The sequence below is a fragment of the Drosophila willistoni genome, assembly GCF_018902025.1.
Source record: "Drosophila willistoni isolate 14030-0811.24 chromosome XL unlocalized genomic scaffold, UCI_dwil_1.1 Seg141, whole genome shotgun sequence".
In the NCBI taxonomy this organism is placed as follows: Eukaryota; Metazoa; Arthropoda; class Insecta; order Diptera; family Drosophilidae; genus Drosophila; species Drosophila willistoni.
In genome coordinates, this window is record NW_025814052.1 from 9,067,515 (window position 1) to 9,087,199 (window position 19,685).

A 19,685-nucleotide genomic window follows, 5' to 3' on the forward strand; every position below is an offset into this window, starting at 1 on the left:
TTTCAGTTTTAGGAAACTTAAGAAATGCGAAAATCTTATAAAGTTAGGGTATAGAAACGATGGTTGCAATTTGTTGATATAGCAAATGCAAACTGCAACAGACACCGGAGCTGAGTCAAACATTCTCTTGCACATTTCTCTTTGGATCTGCTTCTCGTGTTTCTCTCTCTCTCTCTCTCTCTCTCTCTCCGTCTCTCTCTCTCTCTCTCTCTCTCTGTTTGAGGCTTGCAAAGTCATTGTACGACCTTTACATGAGCCCAGGTTTTGGGCTACTTAAATGTGAATGCAAATTGCAAATTGTTTTTGTCTGTGCCACTAACAGAGATGCCAACTCAATACAAATAGTTTGTTTACACTCCCCACCATCCCCCCCCCCCACGTCCCACGTCCCCGCTTAGCAGTGAGATATGTACATACATACATATGCATGAACAGTGGCTCAAAGCTTCAGTTATTGGTTGCAATTTCTTGTGATTCTCAAATGGTTTAAGCTTTGCAGATTTTTTTTGCGTTGGCTAAAAAGCATTAAGCGTTTTCTTTTTAATCTCTAACTAATTTCAATAAAGTTATCAGATGTACGGAAAAAATTCGAGGTAATTTAATATTTTTAAATGAAATCATTTCTAAAGTATTTGATAAACTTATGACATTATCTTATAGGCATATATGTACATCAATTTCCTTTTTTTCAAAAAAGTTGTCATTTAAGCCTCTGCATTTTAGGTAAATCCTTAAGGAAGTAATACCTACATATATTCTTTAGTTAGTTTCATTAGTTTCAAGATTAGAAACAATTACATACTTTTTGAATGTAAATTCACTCAACTTTTCGTTAAATTTGGAATTTCTACAAAGCATTTGGGTTAAAATGGGAACGCAAACGCAAATGAAGGCAATTCTTTTGGAGTCACTGTATCTACATAGACATATAATGTATATCTTTTAGGTGTATTACTCATTTTGGCTTATCAGCTTGCGTTCTAGTTTAGTCAACCCAAAGAGGCATACAAAACAAACGTTCAAAGGCAAACACACACACACACACACAAACACACGCACACAGAGTAATCAGTATGGAGTGTGCCATTTAGTCTGTGTGGTTTCGTTTGGGTCTCCTCTTGTTTAGGGTTTGGTATTAGGGTGGCTTTTAATACTACCGCCCAATGGTCAATACATAATGAATACATATATACATACGTGTGTATGTGTATATATACATATATGTATGTATGTGTGCTTGACTAATCAACGAAGAACTTAATTTGTTTGTCGCCTGTTGAGAAATTGCAACAAAAGGAGAGCACTTTTAAGACAACTGACAGAAATAAAGAGAGTGAAAAAATAAAGAGAAAAACCTTTCTGCAAATTCTGATTAAAATATGATTAACAAATATGCATATATTATTCGAGTTACAGTAAATGATTTGTAATTTAGACATATTTTATGAAAAGTGATTAAATTAATTTATTAACTCCTGCGAATATTCTCGACACATAAATTAATCGCCAACAAGATTAGCTCACGGCTCAAAACCTATTGATTTTTAAAAATAATTTATGTATTGATTACTGAAAAACCTTTCAAATTTTAGAAAAATTTTCTCCTTACTAACATTTGCTTACATATGGAATCGAAATTTTGTATAACTTAACGTACATCAGACTTATTTTATATAACATTTCCATGGGGCTAAAGTTTACTATATAGTTAAGTCAGTTTACTGAAATTTGATATTTTTTTCCAAGTATTATAAAATTTTTGATAAGTTTTATAGTTTTTAACTGGAATATTGATAGCAAATACATATGTACCTAGATACATATGACACTAATCATTACTTTAAATTACTCATACGCCATGCAGTTCTAACTAGGGAACAAAATATTGCAGAATTTTGAAACAAATTTAGGAGAGAGTGGGCTAGGGCCGTGTATGTGTAGTGTATTTAACACATTTAGTGTTCACGTGATGCTTGTTATAGTCGCATATGCCCGATCAGTTAGCTTTAAGCTAAATTAGAGCATGGCAATTGTACACGTAGCTCAGACAAACAAATACACACACATACTGACACACGTCCACAAACAATAACACCCACACACACAAGCATAGTTTAAGCTCTCTTTAGATGACGCGTATTCGCTCTCTCCCTCTGTCGCTCGCTCTCTCTCTCTCTCTCTGAAGCACTACTAACAAGGCAAATGCAGTCATGTGAATGCATTTATGACCTACAATAATAAAGAGAGCCAGAGAGAGAAAGAGACGAATTGAGTAAAAAAGAAACAACATATAACCAGCACTTTTGGTGGGTGAGTGGTGCTGAATAATAGTGGTAGAGGTGGTGATGAAACCACTGGGGCCTGGCGGAGACTGAGGAGGTGGTTTTTTATCAGACAAGGCGACAGCAAACAAAATCATAACAAACTGCAGAAAGAGAGACAAGCAGCAGTGAGAGAGCCCGAGAGATTGAAATTGATGAGTGTCGCTGCGGCGACAGAGAGAGAGAGAGAGAGAGCGAAGCGAGAGAGCCAAATTATTGGGGTGTTGCCATTGCAAAGTAAAGCAAAAGCAAATGCAAAATGCAGACACAGAGACTCATAAAACTTGTTTACTCTCGGTCTCTCTCTCTCTCGCCCGCTCACTTTGTGAACTCTCTCAATTGAAAGCTCACGTGTCATTTTCAATTGCCACGCAAACCCCAAAAACCAAAAAGCAAGAAGAAAGAAAGAAAGCAAAAACAAAAATTGAAATAATAATAAACAATAGCAAAAGCAAAAACCCAAGCAAAAGCACACACACGCACACACACACACACTCTTTCACAAAACAAAGACAAAAAAAAAAACACATGATATTCATAGGACACCGACTTTATAATATCCTGTACTATAAATTCATAAGAAACTTTCGCCACTTAATTTTATATAAAGCTTTATATAGTAATTAGGAAAATTAAAATAACTTTTTAATCACAGTTATTTTGTTATAATGAATATATTCTTTCATATATGCCATTTCTGATAGAGTTTTATATACTTATGACTTGTTTATATATACTTAAATATATACAAACTAAATATATACATACATATATGTATATGTAGATAGATAGTTTAAGAATTAATATTTGCGACATTGTATATTTCTAATATGTAGTTAGCTAAAATAATATGCCCATAAAATTCAATTATATGTATGTATAAAGGGTACTTTTAATTCGAGCTTTTAATATATTGGAAAACTACCAGCCGGTTATTATGAGAGCACAAAAAAAGTTCTCTCTTTAGGTCGCTCTCTCTCTCTCTCTCTTTCTCTTTGGCTCGTTCGTTGTTGTTTGTGGTTTTGGTAGTCTGACGTGTTTACTGGTTTGGCTTTTGTTTTTGCGCGCACGTTGCTTTGTTATTGCTGTCGCTGATGTCAGATACGCACACACACACACAGATTAACACACACTTCTATACATACATATGTATGTATGGCCATGTGCATTGTATACATACATACAAATGCGAGTGTATGTCAAAAAGGGGGAATTGTATAATAAATTTAAGTAAAAATCAAATTAAACAACTAAAAACCTGACACGCCCCGTCGACATCGACATTGCCGCATCGCCCACTGCTGCTGCTGCCGCCGCCTCCTTTGCCGACGCAGCCGTCGCCGTCGCCGCCTCCATCACCGCTGCTAACCCATTTGACGTAAAGAAAAGTTTTCACTTCAATTTCAGAAAATTCTAAAAAAACAAAAAGAAATATTAACCAAAAATTATGAGAAATGTTTGACATTGAAAATTGATTAATATTTAACAGAAGGCGAAAAAATATATATACAAATTTATTCATTTATTTCACTTTTTTTTTTTTTTAAATACAAAGTTATATAATGTACCGGGATGCTTTCTATTTCTCTTTCTCCCCTAACTATCTCAACGTGAACACATCTACATCTAAGTATGTATATGTATGCATGTGTGTGTTAAAAGATTTATTGCATAGAAAAAAAAGAAAAACAAAAAACTGAGGATCAGCCTAGCAATAAATGATATCTGATTCCATTGAATTTGCATTGCCAAGAACTGAATTTAATGCAACAAAAATGAAATAGATGAAATCTTTGTTAATTTATTAACTCATTTTTGTATTGGTCTATAACCTTTTTAATATACTCTACAGACAGAGTACATAAACACACACATATGTATGTACATGAATCTGAGTGAATCTCCTAGGCCTAGGCTTTGTATCTTTTACTTCCATTGCTTCTTATAATCAAAGCTGACGCTTTGTAATAATTAACACACAGATGCAGATACAAGAAAGAGAGATACAGCTAGAGAGAGAGAGAGAGAGAGAAAGAGACCGCAAACGGAACATGCAAAGAGAGGCTAGCGGAAGGGAGAAAGAAAAGAGAATGCGAACTTGTTTTGTTTGCTACGTTTTGCGCTGTCTCTCTCTCTCTCTCTGCTCTCTGTTGGCATCGCATCTTTTGTTTCTTGCTTCCTTCATTCGTTTTACACTAATCGAGCAACGAACAGACAACAACAAAACATAAAAACAACAACCAAATAAAAAAAAAAATCAAAATACACTTTAACAAAAAAAAATTGGCAGTTTTGTGTGGTTCTGTCTGTGTGTGTGTGTGTGTGTGTGTGTGCGTGCGTGTGTGTGTGTGAATTGTGTGTTTGTTAAAGTTTCCTTCTGTTAAAAGAAAAGTGAAAATAATGTAAGTGTGAAATGGACACATGAAGAAGAGAACGTCGCAACTGCAAACAGAAAAGCAAAATGCAATGTGACGTATGCGCAATGTGCAACGCGAACGGAACACGAAAGTGTGAGAGATAGAGCAAAAAAGAGAGCCGAAAAAGAGATAAACAGACAAGGGGGGAGTCGAATTGGCTTGCAACTTTTGTTGGTCCGTTCAATTAATTTCCATTTTCCGCTTGATCATTGCCAATGTCTATATTGAGAGAGAGAGGCAAACTTTGATGTACCTACTCATCAGGAGTATACTCTACCCACGTAAAGATCATATTGACTTGCTTATAGTACTTGCAAAAACTAAAAGACCAGATTTTTGATACCTTCAAGGATCTCTTAGTGATTGGAAAAAAACCAAACAGAGTATTCTGTATTCGTTAGCATTGATTCTATTTCAATTTCTCCTCACCTCACCATGTGACGGAAGATAGTGATTTTTGTTTTGTTTTGTTTTTAATTTGCATTTTACATTTACCTACTATACACATACATACATATGTATATGTATATGTATATGTATATCTATCTATTCGTATCTAACTGTTTTGCAGTATCTATCATGTATGTACATATGTATGTTTCTCTATAGAGCATTGCTAATGCAACAAAGCAATCGAACAAACAAAGAGACTTTTAATAAAAATACATTTCCTGTCCACTTGGCCAACAAAATTTTCAAAACTGATAATGTGTGCCCAAAGAAAGACAGAGACACGGAACGGAAACAGAAACCAAAAACAAAAACAACAAAAAACTGCATTCTAAAAAGCAAAAACAAAACTGTTGAATTGTATTTCCCTGATTATTACAACAAAGAAAACGTAAATAAATTGGTAAAGTACACGAAAATTGCATTCCAAAGTGATTGGAAAGAAATTACTCTGAATTTCGCTTGTCTTCGAAACGAGTCTTCGAATTTCGAAAAATCCTTTAACTGACAAAATGCTCCCCTCGAAAATAACTTAAATTTCTTAGCCCAAAATAAAAATTTCTTGAACTTGAACCCCCTGAAAATATTTTCTAGATCCGTTCATGAGAAAAATTTTTGTAACTCTTCCTACTCCTTCTCCTTAGGCTGAGACAATACGTCCGTGCTTTCAACATGCCTTCTCATCATAATTTTATAAGGCAGCTATATAATACAGTCATCCGATTTCGATCAAATTTGGCAAAGTCATTAACAGCTTCATTAAACTGAAAATTTATAACGATCGCGATCAAAAAGTAACGAGTTAATTATAAAAGTCACTGTATTCGACTGATCGCTCCTATGGGAGCTATATGATATAGTCATCCGATCTTGATGAAACTTGGTACAGTTATAGAAAACTAACCTATATTAATTTTTATGATAATGGCTTAGAAAACAACTAATAATAAGTTATTGAGAAGAGTCACTGTTTGTGACTTTGTCATTTGTATGGTAGCAATATGATATAGTGGTTCGATCCGGCTGTTCGGAGATGATTCCTTCTGTGCGCTTCACACTTCTGTTCAAAATTAATATACCCTTATTCCAGGAGTATAAAAACACAGTGTAGAGAATGGCAGGACTTTAAATTTTAGCAAATAAAGTTAAGAAAAAACAGCTTTTTGCGCTTTTGTTGGACAAGGTGTTAGGGTATCCAAATATAGATATAGAAAAGGTACTTTTATATACATAGATATAGGTACGTTCATATATGTATGTATACATATGTATATGTACATATATAAAGGTACATATGTACATACATACATATATGTAGTAAGTGCGTCAAGTTAAGTTTTGCTGTAAAAGTTGTTTTTTACTTTAGCAGTTTGCTTTTTTTTTTATTTAGCCCCATTGTTAACCATAAAAGTTGTCCAAAACACTTTTTTTTCAATAACGTTTGTCGCTTTCTGTGTGTGTGTTTGTGTGTGTGTGTGTGTGTGTGTGTGTGTGTTGTTTGTTGGTGTCAGCTCCCGTTTTCATCTTTTCAGCTGGCCCTTATCAGTGTGCACATGCTGATTATGCTACCCATCTACAATACTTAAATGCCCTTCGTCACCGTGCCCCCGCCTCAGCCCAAGGCACCATTCCTCCACTCCCACTCCCACTCCCACTTCCACCACTGACACTGCCAGTGACATACAACGCCTTGCCGCCAATTCCGCCCTTCTTTCTGCTCTCTTATCATACGTTTTGCCGCCTGATAAGTGTTTGCATTTTTTCTTCTATCTTTTCCTTTTTTGCTTTTTCGTATTGAACCAGAAAACCCCTTAGCACATGCTTGTCTGGCCCCGTTGCATTTGAGAAAGAAACAAAGATAGCACGAGAACATCGAAACAAAAAAGTTTATAGTCGACATATGAATACCCTAGGACATACATAAATTGCATTTATTATCCCACCGCTTGGAACTATATATATTTATTTGTACATACAGAAATACCTAAAATATCTTAAATACTTACTTATTTCTATTTGAAACTGTTTTTTCATCATGGACTGTAAATAAATTTCAAGTTTTGTTTCAAAAATTTTAAGTACACTGATGAAATAGTTGTTTTTGTTTGAGTTGTGATATTAAAATTCATATCATTTATTATATTTTGTTTATTATTAAGCAAAAAGGTAACCAAATTTGCATATCATTGTGAAAATTCATAAAATAATAGTTAATAAAACTAACTACATAGATTTAAGTCAAACGAAAATGTTTAATGTTTTTTTTTTGTCTAGAATAACTCGGACAAAGCTTATAAAAAATACTAAACTAATTTACCTTACCTTTACCTTAAGTCATTGATATTAACACGGTTAAGAAAAGTTTTAATATCTATATAGAAAAGGTAACCAGTTATAGCTTTCTTACTTACAATTAGTAAAAGCTAATAAAACATATTTAATTTTTGACATATTTAACCCTTCTGCATAGAACTTTAAAAACAGTTTAAAAACTTCTTAAAGTTGACTAAGTGGATTAAGTATTTGGTAAATTTGAAATAGTAACTAGATTGTATATTAAAGGACTCTTTATTACAAGAAACTCGATTCGATAGTTTTAACGCTCCTTTTGTAAGTTATGGAACTTTTGTAAGTGTTGATCAGGGGATTGTTTTTCATATTTTTTAAGAGTAAATTATTATTATTGATAGGAAAGAGACTCTTGGACTCTTGGTCTTGGTTTTAGTCATCGTTCCGATTATTCGAGTTAGCCCCATGTTAACGGTTTTTTGAAGGGTATCTACCCTTTCTTTCTTCTACTCATATTTCGCCCCCTTTATGAGTACACGAGTATGTTGAAAATTTTGTTTCTGCTAATTAGAGTGTCATACTTTGATTACACATACACATACTCGAACACTTGTGTGTGTGTGTGTGTGTGAGTGTGTATATTTAATGCACCTTGAAGTGTTTTTTCGTACATGTTCTAGAAAGTGTGCGGGGGCAGTTGGTTGGGTTGCTTGGTTGGTTGGCTGACAACAAGCCACAGCCAAACCGGCGACTAATGTCTCAATAAAGTAAAGAGAGAGAGAGAGAGAGGGAGAAACAGAGGGAGAATGTAAAAGCAAATTGTTAGAGTACTATTTTTTTTTTACTGTTCATGAGAGACAACTTTATTTGTAACTTTATTATAAACCGGATGCAGCATTACAAAGGGAAAACGTAAAGTGGGTAAAGTGGACCTAAGAAAAAACAAACTAAAATATAATTTAAGTTAAAAGCTGCGCAGAGAACTAAAACAAAATTCGTGTCCTACATTGCTTGATATCAGGTTAACTATTCTATTTATTTATTGTTGTAAAAATAAATATGAATTTCTGTTCCGAATGTCTTGCATTTCCTAATTGGCAATCGACTTAAATCATGGACTAATCCAGGGGGAAGTCCCGAATTGTTTTTAAACTTTTTTTCCACAAAGAGTGGGTGGCAAAATGTCACTTTTTGCGATAAAATTACAGAAATTAGATCCATCTTTGTTTTAAATAAACTTCATAGTTCTGAGAATAAACAAGTTAATAACATTTTAACAACAATTTCATATCATTTGCCATCGTGTCGGAAAAGAATAACCTTCTTACAATAACAATTATCTCATTGTTTAGAATAAACTGAAATAAAATATATCTCGAATTTATTTAAGGGGAAACTCGCTATCTTAACGACGCGTTTCTGGCGAAAATATCCTAACTATGCAGAATTGTATACGAATATTTATTTAGTTATCCAATATTGTATACATTCATAAACAATTTGACATTTTTTTTGTACTTTGTATATAGATATTGCATTATCCAATTTATAGTATACAATTGTCTTCTTCGAAGTCATCTATTCGATATCCATAAACACATTGATTGGAATTCCAAAACATTTCATATGAGAAATATTCGACCAAACAAAGTAACAATGTATATAAATTCTTGAGACGTTTTCTTATGGTCATGCCCTTTTGTCACTGTAGAAATTGTTGTTGCGGAGTCTGCCAGATCGGTGTTTAAATTGTTTTTCTTTTTTATGCGATTCTTATAATATTGAATATTTGTTAGCTTATGATACAGATTAGCAAGCGAATTTGCAGAATTTACCATATTAATAAACCAAAATTGTATTTGACATATGGATGGATATATATTTGACATATCTCGGCTAGTAGACAAACTACATACGCAAATATATTAAAAGAAAATTAAAAAAAAAAAAGAAAAAAAAAAACAATTTCTTATCAGGTTCCACCGAGATTTGAACTCGGATCGCAGGATTCAAAGTCCTGAGTGCTAACCATTACACCATGGAACCGGGTTGGAGACAGGGCCGAAAAAACTACATCAAAAATGATGAGCCAAGAATTTCAACAAATTTAATGATTTTTGTAAATTTGTATATATTATAAACAAAAAAAAAATACAACAATATCTACAAAACATATTCAAGTATTAAGTATAAGAAATATTGAACATTCAAAAAATATAAATTTATAAATAAAAATATAAATTTAATAAAAATTAAATTCAGGTTTCACCGAGTTTAGAACTCGCCGTTTTTATTATAAACCCAAAAAAACTTATCTAATAAGTATATTCAAAAATTAAATCTAAACAAAAACTTTTTATTGAAAAAAAAAGAAATTGAACTTAGGTTCCACCGAGATTTGAACTCGGATCGCAGGATTCAGAGTCCTGAGTGCTAACCATTACACCATGGAACCTTGCTGATATGGGGGCTAAAAATTTTACATCAAAAATGATAAAGCATGAATTAAAACAAATTGTTTTATATACATCATTATTTTTAGATGTTTAAAATACTTGATGAATTAATTCTAAAGCTAATGAAATACTCCGACTTACATTTTTAAACCATTCTTAGCGGGGAAAAACCTGATTTAAGGAAATATGAAAAATGTGAATTTATTTTAATCATCATAATATAGTAATGATGTATTTTTCTGAATATTCTGAATTGTAATAAAATGAAAGTAGAGTTGAAGTATTTACTTTCTTATTGGAAAGTAGACTTTTAATTTATATTAACATCTAAAAATATAATATGTTTTATTGCAAATTTAAAAAAAAATCATAAATATATATGTACAGTGGCGGCAAAAAATTTGAGTACATTTTTTTTTTTTTACCTTAAATTCTGATTTCATTCGATTGCTACTTAATGTTAGTGAAAAGTTTTGAATCAAAATTTGATATGTTAATTTATAACGTTCCATTGCCTATTCCATTGAGATGATGTTCTGTAAATTTCGTGGGCATATCTCTAATGGGTTTTTTTAAGTGGGTTTTGAAAAAAAGCCCCAAAATTCGGACCCGGCAAAAAAAAGACACATTTTCAAAATCTGTAAAATTGATCGTACAATTTTGGACTCAAAGAAAAAGTTTTAGGTCTAGTAAAACTAACATAAGATGAACTGCATACCAATTTTAATCATCATAATATAAAATGAACAGTGACTTTTCCCAATAACTTCGTTATTTTCCGAGCTCTTGTCGTGAAATTTAATATTGGTGAGTTTATTATACATATAAACGACTATGCCAAATTTCATCAAGATCAAGTGACTATATCTTATAGCTCCCATAGGAACGATCGGTCGAAAACAGTGACTTTGATCAATATCTTTGCTGTTTGCCATGCTAAGATTGTAGTCCGTTCTTTCGGAAAAATTAGCCTTTTTAGATAAAACGTTTTTTCACTTTGATGGCTATAGGTAGGAGTAAAGGAGTTACCAAAAAAGTTGCAAGGGTATACAAACTTTGACTCGGTCGAAGTTAGCTCCGGCCCTCTGGTTTTTTTTTTCAAAAATCGATACCATTTTATAGTGGTATATATCAGTATTGCAATAAAGTTTGGGTATAATTCTTTTAAAATATAAAATTTGTGTCATGATTAATAAATTTGTTTTCTCATTCTCAACTTTGCGGATCTGTAACAATAAGATTTTTTAAAATTAATTTTCAAAATTATTTATATATGTACATAAATACTTGATACAAAATGTGTGTTCCTGAGTAACCTGGAAGAAATTATTTTTTGAGAAAACATTTTCGTAGTTGATAGGAACAAATGCAAATATTATACAAGAAACGTTTAAAATTTTGACAAACCCTTTGCAATAATCAAGTTGAATTTCAACTTTGGAATATTGTAATACCCTTTCCTTCAAGAATTCTTTTTATTTTTCTTGTCAGCTTGTTTAGTAATTATCATGTAGATTTCATATTGTTCTTGCTCGCTTCTTTAGCCCATAACGACGAGTAAGATTTTTTGTGTATGATTTTGTTTTTTGTTGTAAACGCCAGGCCAAGCATAAAATTTGTCCCCAATCCACAGCCCAAATATGGAGGGTTAGCTCTGACTACTGCATCATGCAATGCATCCATAAGAAGTATTTTGAGTGGGCAAAACATTCGTATGAAAGCCCATAACAAAACCATGGTTAGAAACATTCTACTTTAGCTGCCATTACACAGCTGTTGTTGCTTGTTGGCTGTTGGCTGTTGGGTCTGTCTTGTTGTTGCTGGTTGATGGTTTGCTGGTTGCTGTTGCTGTTGCTGCTCTTGTTTGCATGCATAAATCAATCAAGCAGAGTGTTTGCACATACAGCCAGGCAGCAATAGCAACAACAAGGAATAAAAAACGCATGGATACACACACATACATACACACATACATGTATGTACATGTGTATGTATAACACACCAAGCTCTCATACGAGGGTAAATTTGAAACTCTTAGGAAAGTATCGAATTTAAGCCAATATTATATGTAGTTGCAGGGAATTGACATTGCACAAAATTAAGTGGATAATTTATTTCTTTGTTAGATTTAGTTTTAACCCTTTAATATCTGGCCAAATTGGCCAAATCAAAAACCAAATAACTTAATATAAAAGCATTCGAGTTTTCTAATAAAATAACAAGCAACTCAGTATATTAATAAATCAAATTACAAATTTTGTAAAGAAATTATAGAAATTTCATCCTTTTTTCTACCTTTACCTCTTTCTTCCTTTTTTTCTACCTTTTTTTCTACATTTTATTTAGCTTAAAAGCTTAGCTTGAATATAATTTTTTGAGTAGTTATTTGACTGATTTTTTTCTTAACTTTTAAAGTGTTTCTCGAATGTTGCACATATCTAACAATAATTTAATAAATTTAAGAAAGAAATGATCTAAATAAATCTAATAAAGAAAAAGGAAGCAAAAGTTAGAAAATGTCTTATACTTATAAAAATATAGTCGTTATGATCTTTCAAAGTCTTTTTTTTGTGTAACATTTTTAAACTAGTAGATATTAAGTTTACAAAGTTTTAAGAAGTTATTTTTAACTGGCCGAGTTTAGTTTAAAGTAATTTGGCACGTTTTCCATATCTAACAATGAATAAAAGTCGATCCTTTACTAGATCAAATCATTTTTATGTAAACCTAACCTAGGCTAAACAACAAAGTCAAGTGCCCACAAAATAGTTAAGATATCTAAGAATAAGAAAAAAAGAAACTAAAACAAATTTTAAAAGAATGTAATAACACGTTTTAATAATATAATAGACTAGAAAATTTTCAAGTCGTAGTTTTCCAAAACATTTTCTTTAGCTACACTTTTATTGATATGATAAATTATTGTAATTTCCCCTAGATCCTAGTTTAGAAATTTACCTCTAGTTTAAGAACAGATCGATCTCTTGTATCTTAAACTGAAAATTGAAAAAATATGTAGTTTAGATGTAACCAAATGTTTTGAAAACATTTTATTTAGCAGTTCTTTAAAAAAGAAAGTTGTTCTTGTAAATCGTATGGTTATTGGGTATAGTATAGTCATAGTCATAGTCATAGTAGTTAGTCGATTATGTCGAAATGTCTCTGAAATTTTAAGAGTCACCCTCGTTTAATATACATCCAGTTTCATATAGTATTAAGGGTGGCAAAAACAAAACTCGAGTCTAGGGCTAACCCCAAACTCGAAAAACAAAAAAAAAAAGGATGACAAAAGCGTTCAAGTGTTAAAATGCAGCTCCACTTTTTTTTTTTTTTTTTTGTTTTTTGTGTTTATGGCAAACAAACGAGATTGAAGCCGGGTCGATGATGTCGACTGGTATGATGATGATGATGATGATGATGTCAAAACAAGACCAAACAACGAAATGGTTAAAAAATTAGTCCTCTATATGGAAATTTCGAGATGGCTTTTGCCATAAAAAGGCCAAAAATAGCAATGGAATAATGTGATATAACTAACAATAAGAAGGAAAAAGAAAATTGTAAACCAAATAAAATATAATTGTAAACTATCGATAAGAAATATAAGATAATGCTTAATAAATATAAAGAAAAAACTTAATCTATTATGACTCAGATCAATTGATTATGACTAAAATTTTAGTGGTTGTGCTGCAACTTTAGAAAGTTTTAAGAACAGTTTAGATACGAGTGAGAAGATGTGTAATAAAGTATAGCAAAATATGAGTTTGACCTTAAGATAAATTCAACTTTGAGCAACTTTAACCATAAGAGAGTATGCGATAGTGTATATGTATGTATGTATATGAATGTGGGTGGCATTCAATTGAATATCGATAAATGCACTTAGATACTTTTTATGTAAGCACCCTGCATATAGATACATACATATATACATATGTGTCTGTGTATATACATAGATAGGTGGATATATTTCATCAGACATACCAGACGTGCGTGTCAAATGACTATAAGGCAACGTTGCACTTGCATTTTCTTTACAACGACTCACTCACTTATTCACTTACTCTCTATGTACATATGTATGGAATCTCTCTAATACATACATAAATACATATGTCTATCTCTTTCAATGTGCATGTGTGTATCCATTTGACTGTCGGCTTTTGAACGCGTGCTGATTGCTTTTATGTCAACGTACGTTTTCAATGTTAAAAGTCATGCCCAATGCTCAGCAGATAGACGATGAAAACGAAATGCGAAAATTGTGCATGAAAAGTGCCATAAAAGTCGTCCAATAAAAACATACATATCATACATTCATACACATTGTGTGTGTGTGTGTGTGTGTGTGTGTGTGTGGTATGTGTGTAGCAGGGTAGAGATTACTACCTCCTTTCTTACAATCATTTATGTTTGTACTTAATACATTGTATGAACTTACTAAGGTTACCATCAATGCAATGTACCACTGAATGCTCCCAAGATTATTAAGAATCGACTAACTATATCATAGAATGCACCACTGACTGCTCCCAAGAGTATTAAGAATCGACTAACTATATCATAGAATGCACCACTGACTGCTCCCAAGAGTATTAAGAATCGACTAACTATATCATAGAATGCACCACTGACTGCTCCCAAGAGTATTAAGAATCGACTAACTATATCATAGAATGCACCACTGACTGCTCCCAAGAGTATTAAGAATCGACTAACTATATCATAGAATGCACCACTGACTGCTCCCAAGAGTATTAAGAATCGACTAACTATATCATAGAATGCACCACTGACTGCTCCCAAGAGTATTAAGAATCGACTAACTATATCATAGAATGCACCACTGACTGCTCCCAAGAGTATTAAGAATCGACTAACTATATCATAGAATGCACCACTGACTGCTCCCAAGAGTATTAAGAATCGACTAACTATATCATAGAATGCATAGAATATCATAAGACTAGGCAAAAGATCGTTCAATCGTTGTCTTTGTCTTTTAAGTTATTCAAACGAAACTTCAATTATATTTCAAAATTTTCCTGTAATCGTGGACAAGAAATCTTAAGCTTTTCAAAAGTCATATTTTTCAAATTTTGCACTGTTAGAACCCCGATGCCGAATTATTTTTAAGAATGTTCTGAAAAGTTTAGAAAAAATCAGGTCTTAAATGGCCTTGTTTAACGACATGGCATTTCCATTTAGACCTGATTTCATCATTCTATGTATGTATATAAAATGTATTTAAAGTAAATTTCTTAGTTGCATTCATATTGATGTATATTTTCGAAATTCGTTTTCACTATCTTCAAATTCATATATGTAATGTATATTTAGTCAAGTGTTGAGACTGGAATGTTTAAATACTCTGTAATCTGAGTCATGTTCATAATTTACCTATCTGTTTTAGGTCCATTCCCCTCCCTTTTACTCTCTCTCTCTCTCTCTTTTTCTCTCTTTCTCTCTCTTTCTCACGCATATAGTCTCAAGAACGACAACAATAGGACATTAATGGAGATGCCAGCGAGCTGCCGGGCCCCATAATCAAAACTGAAAGGGACTTAGTGCAATGGGCAATCAGTCAGTCAGTCAATCAGTCACCCAGTCAGTTAGTCAGCTAGTCAGGCATATTCTATCTGCATTGTAGCAACAAAAGTCAATATGCATATGTATGTGTGTGTGTGTGTGTGTGTGTATGCATGTATATAGCATTAACGCTCACATTGTAAGAACCTTTGTGTATGTGCACACATGACTGATACGAGTAAAAGAGACATGCGGGATCTAAGTAGTCAAGTTCATTGCATATCAGCAAAGTACACAATTTCTATATGCCATTATATATGTTTTTATTTTAAAATGAGTGAACAATATATGAAATATAAGATAAAACTCTATTGCTCTCCTCTTTTTCACATTTCTTAACATTATCTATGAAATTCCTTTTTCAAAAGAGCACTAATTGTTTTATATCATAATACAAGTCGCTTCGACTATTTTCCGGCATTGTATTGAAATTTTATACATTCGAATTGGGTTATTAATATGAACCAGTTATAAATAAAATGAAGTGAGTAGGACGTCTCGCCGACTTTGGTATACCCATGCACCTAGGGACCAAAATGTATGCCTATTAAATTCTTTTTACATGCTTAATTGCATATGCTATCTCGCTCACTTCGCCTTACGGCCACCTTCGCCCTTATAAACCACCTAGTAAAACACGTTTTTACGATTATTTGTTCTCTATCTAGTCCGATTTTAATAAAATTTGGTAGGTAGGTAAGAATTAGTAACACTAATAAGTATACTAAATTTGATATCGATAGTTAGAAAATTGCGGGAGTCATTCGGTTTCTTTTTAATACATTTTTAATACATAGCGACGGAAGTGGGCGTGGCAAAAATTTTAATTAATCCCAATCTGAGCGCGTACTAAGCCGTGTACATACCAAATTTTGCGTCTCTAGCTAGTATAGTCTTTGAGAAAATCGGTGTTATCTTAATTGCGAGGCGGAAGTGGGCATGGCACAAATAAACTAGACGATCACCGTGCATACTACACGAGTCTACATACGAAATTTAGTGGCTCTTAGCTCTTATAGTCTCCGATATCTAGGTGTTCATACGAACGGATAGACAGACGGAATAGCTAGATCGACTCGGCTGTTGATGCTGCTCAAGAATATATATACTTAATGGGATCAGGAAAGCTTTCTTCTGCCTGATGTACTTATATGTATATATTTATACTGTACCCATAGGGTGCATATATTCATTTTAAGTTAATAGAATTCATGTTTCTTGTCGAAAGAATTATAGAATCTGATTTTGATAAATATACATTTTAGTATAAAGTTTTCAACATAAAATAATTGATCCAATGTGTCAAGAATTGACCAAAGTTGAAGAAAAGTTAAGAAAAGTTGAAAAGGAGTATATTTTTTTAGAAGCAAAATCCAATCCCAAATGTTAGACTTACAATTCGATAATCAAGAATTTCATTTTCATACTATTATAAAGTTTTGCCTGTGTGAGTTGTGATGTTAGCCTTAAAATATTGATTGATCGAATGATAAAGGGTTAACTTTCAATTGATTGATGGCTCCATTGCATAAGGACCTGGTCAATATAACCACCCAAAAACCAAAATGGCAAAAAACAAGCAAAAAAAAAAAAAGCGAAACTAAAAAAAACAAAGGATTGCAATTGCAGGGTTTCCAATGCTATGGGTTTCTTTTTTTTTTTTTTGGGCTTCTTTCAAATTAAAGCAAAGTTAACTAAGACACACACACACACAAACACAAACATCCATGGGCTTAAAACAGCTGTCAGCTGTCGAACTTGGCAGTTTGTGTGTGTATGTGTGTGTGAGTATATGGAATCCATCCACGTCTACCTTGACTATATATGTATATAGAAATATACATATATATTCATATATGCATAAAATGTGCTCATAATGTTTTGATATATAATAGTTCTTTGTATGCATTTTCACAATAACAATTTTTGACCCTCTCTCTCTGTCTCTCTATCTCTCTCTCTCTCTCTCTCTCTCTCTCTCTCTCTCTCTCTCTCTCTCTCTCTCTCTCTCTCTCTCTCTCTCTCTTTCACAAATTCCTTATCCAGACGCCAGACGAACTTATACTTCCTTTTGTTTTGTTTTGTAAGTACTTTTAATTACTTTCGGCCTCTCTTTAGCTTCACTTTGTAGATTACAATTTATTATAATTGGCCTATAATAATCTTCCATATCTTGTAATATACAGAACTTTATAAAACATTAAAAAAGTGAGCTAAGTGCATCTCATAGTCGGTGTATTGTCTAAAACTTGGGTATTGCATTTTTTGTAAAATTTGAAATTCCATGAAAGGCCCAGCAGAGTCGGTTCTAATGAACAAACACTTGCCGCGTGTAATATGGCACTTTGTTTCGTTTATTTTTTTTGTTTTGTTTCTTTTTGAGTTCTTTTTTTGTTGTTTTCTATTTTCTTGCGTTACTTTCATTTTGATTATTTTCTCATTTTTGTGTTCGCGCTCCCCTCATCAAGTCACCCCTTATGCATTTGTTAGGTTTAATATGGCCAAAGCATTACTCATACGCCATGTTATGCATTAGTTGCGCGTGTGTGTGTGTGTGTGTGTGTGTGTGTGTTTGGGTGTGCGTGTGTGTGTGTGTTCTTTTTTGGCACGCATTTTAGTTGACAACTGCAATGAATTGAGTAAACTGATATGAAGCGAGTACTGAACTTTAACGTTGTCAAAGCAATTGGTGAAAGGTAAGAAGAAGATAGGAAACAGAAGGGTGAAATACATACAGACATACAGACATACATACATAGGTGGGATAAAGCAAAGTGGGTTACGCTTTTTTTTCACTGTATGACTAATTATATACGTTATAATTATGCTCTTTGATTCATACTCGATTGATTCATTTCAGAATTTGACAATTTCTTTTCCTGCAATTTACAAGTTCATCTATAATAATTTATAAGTTTTTGAACCAATTTTGATTGCCTTAAGAAAGTTTATTCCATTTACAAAAAACAATCCATTAGCAAGAAGGTTTTAAATTACAAAATTTTTAGTTAATTTTCTAGGTCCACCCTTATAGATAAACTAAAAAATAATAATTTGTTCTATGGAAGATATTGAAATTGTTCCTTTTTTAGACACATTGAAACAAAAAATAAAGGCCATTACATTTTTAAAATTTTTTTATACACATATTGTTTATTTATATGGTCAAAAAATAGAAAACTTTTTATACGGATTAAACATAGAAACGTTAAAACATTGAGAGTATTTGCAATTTAAGTTAGGGACAATTTTAGGAAAAATTTTGGGTACGAAAACCGAATTTCTATTTTTATACCCTTGCAAAAAGGGTATATTAATTTTGGTCAGAAGTGTGCAACGCATAGAAGGAAGCATCTCCGACCATATAAAGTATATATATTCTTGATCAGCACGACGAGACGAGTTCAAATAGCCATGTCCGTCCGTCCGTCCGTCCGTCCGTCCGTCCGTTTGGATCAACGCAAACTCCTCCTAGACCGTAAGAGCTACAGAGCTGAAATTTTGCATGTAGGCTTGTATATACTGCAGGCGTTGTATATCTCGGATTCAGCCGGATCGGATCACTATATCATATAGCTCCCATACAAACGCCAAAGTCACGAACAGTGACTTTTCTTAATAACTTCGTTATTTTTTGAGCTATTGTCGTGAAATTTAATATTGGTGAGTTAATTACACATATAAACGACTATGCCAAATTTGATCAAGATCGGGTGACTATATCATATAGCTCCCATAGGAACGATCTTTCGAAAACAGTGACTTTTGTCAATTACTTCGTTACTTTTGAAGCAATTGTCATAAAAATTTATATTTCTCAGTTTAGCATAACTATTAATGACTGTGCCAAATTTGATTAAGATCGGGCGACTATATCATATAGCTCCCATAGGAACAATCGGTGGTGAACAGTGACTTTGATCAATATGTTCGTTATTTCCTAAGCCGTTCTTTCGTAAACATTAGACCTTTTACACAAAAAACTTGCAAGGGTATACAAACTTTGACGCGGTCAAAGTTAGCCCCGGCCCTCTGGTTTTATTTCAAAAATTTGATAAATTTAAAAAAAAAATTGAACCGGAATAAATAAAATTGTTTCTTCAATATAATAATTGAAAAGTTATGCCAAAAGTTGAAAGTAAAACAAAATTATTTAATAA

General features: G+C 32.7%; 2 non-coding genes across 2 annotated transcripts; both read right to left on the reverse strand.

The window, feature by feature from the left end:
- Positions 1-9,451: 9,451 nt before the first annotated feature.
- Positions 9,452-9,523, reverse strand: Trnaq-uug. Its single transcript has one exon. It is a non-coding gene; the product is annotated as a tRNA-Gln (tRNA).
- A 337-nt stretch (positions 9,524-9,860) lies between these two features.
- On the reverse strand, positions 9,861-9,932 carry Trnaq-cug. Its single transcript has one exon. It is a non-coding gene; the product is annotated as a tRNA-Gln (tRNA).
- Positions 9,933-19,685: the final 9,753 nt, after the last annotated feature.